This window comes from Oryza sativa, mitochondrion (assembly GCF_034140825.1).
Source record: "Oryza sativa Japonica Group mitochondrion, complete genome".
Lineage (NCBI taxonomy): Eukaryota > Viridiplantae > Streptophyta > Magnoliopsida > Poales > Poaceae > Oryza > Oryza sativa.
The window spans coordinates 417,501-419,700 of NC_011033.1; positions in this window are offsets into that span (position 1 = coordinate 417,501).

Genomic DNA, 2,200 nt, shown 5'->3' on the forward strand with positions numbered 1-2,200 from the left:
CTGTAGGTTAAGCCTATTTCCCTCGATTTCTCTATTGCAATAGCTCTGTTGCCAAAGAATAGCTAAGTTGCCAAAGAAGCTCAAACCCTTTCTGCTTTGACCTTCGACCGTGTTAACTCTTCTTTTAGAGGAAGTCAGTCAAGTTAGAATAGAATAGAACTAGCCGACGCTTTCGGGAAGGATAGGCCTCATCTTACGTGATGTTGGTTTTCCCTTATAAAAGCTAGGATTCGCGAAGTCAAATGTTCAAGAAAAGACGGACGGAAGGTGATAGAGTTACCTTGCTTCCTAAGTAGCCCTCTTTCTCCACAACAAAACTAAAAACAAACAATGAAAATGACTTGAATATTGAAAGTAGCAAGGTACTCCACTACGGGTACGGAGGCCAGATAGAAGGATTGAAGAATCCTGATGTGCAGTTCCGGGGAAGTGAAGAAGGAGACGATGGGGAGGGAGATGGTGAGGAGACGATGTTCCAATGCAGTAGGGTTGCCGTTTCCTCCGCCCCGGGGAGGGTCCTTTTTTTATGTACTAATCGAGCTTTACCCAGGGCTTCTTTGGGCCAACGCACAAGCTATTCTTGAGGGTGCCGAAAGAGCCATTTTTCTTGGTGCAGCTGTTTAGCGGGTCTACAGTTCATTCTTTCTGCTGATCAGAAACCCTATTTCTTGAACTTTGACCGTGAAAAAGCGATGAGGCTTCTAGAGGCGCAAAAACGCAAAGGCAAATAGGAACATTTGGACCTCCAAGACACGAGTCGAGTCACTAGAGGTACACAGGAAGAAGAGGATCTTTGATTCCTCAGCAGAGGGGGTGAGACCGGCACCACAATGGTGGCAAGGAAAGAACGGGCAGGTAAAGGCGGAGAGCCCCACCAAACAAGGAAGAAAGCTAGCCTCGGAATAGAGGTTTTCTTTTGCCTGTCAAGGATCGGCGGCATATGAAGCTGAAAGATTTGTTGCTCAAGCCTCCCCCGTCCCATTTCCAGTTGTCCTAAGGTAATCCCTTACAGTTGGGAATGCTAAGGTAATAAACTCCATTTGCAGTTGTGCCTAACGGACTTACCTTTCCGTTGTAAATAAGTGGCTCAGTTGGTACGTAAGAGAGCTTAGTTGGCAACGTGCTGCAAGGGAAAGCAGTTGTCGGAGTTCATTAATCCAGCCATTGTCCTTAAGTGCTTGCCAATGGATGGTCCTTCTTTCCCTTCCGATACATAAAAACGATTTCTTTGCCTTCTCACTAGTGGTCTCAATCCTTGACTCCAGTATGTATCTCATATCAGGTGCCCTACTCCTTTTTATAGATAGATGCGTCTGGAGACTGATAACGCTTGTGATCTCTTTCTTTTTCTATTGGTTAAGGAATGCCAATAATGAAATAACTGATAGAGCTGCTAATGGATTTCATGTCCTTCTTGATCTCCATTCTCATTGGACGTTTTGACTTAGTAGCTATGTGATTTTTCACTTTTATCCGCGTACTTTATTTCTTCTTTCACTACTTTCTTTCGTCTCTCTTCTTCGGGCCCTGTATTGGGAACCATTCTTTTCCCGGTTCCCATTAGAATAGCATTCCTTCCATTCAGCCAACCAACCGTATCTCTTATCCCTAGCTCGGCTCTTTTAGAACCAATTTCCATCTTTCCACTGACAGCTGCGAAGAGCTCCCCTTCACTAGGGCCAACATCCCAGAGGTTATGCTATTTGTTCAACTCTCTCGCACGGGGCGGATAAAGCTTTTTCAAAAAGAATAGACAAATATAAAATAAAACTAGCTATGGGCATTAGGTATAATAGAAAGGAAGCTTGGAATGTTCAATCAAAGAAATGAAAACAAATACTTAGGCAGAAGCAGATGGGAGAAGGTTGGATATGGATCATGATCAAGTCTACCTCGTAAGCCACTTAAAGATCTTTGAGCAGCTCGAGAGAGAAATCCGTCTTCATTGGTACAAAATAACCTTCGCCCCCCTTTTTTGTTATGGGATGGTGGTTCCTGTCTATCAACTAAGGTGAGAAATTGATTATATAAGAATCTAGTAGATCACGCACCTATTGTATTTAGTGTGATCTTGTGGGAGAGTAAGGCAACGAGTGAGCTACGATTGAGACTCCTTACGGATGTTAGGTTTTTCGAATCACCGATTCCATCGATCGAGAAAGTAAGCAGCAGGCACGAGTAGACCGACTGATAGCAACGG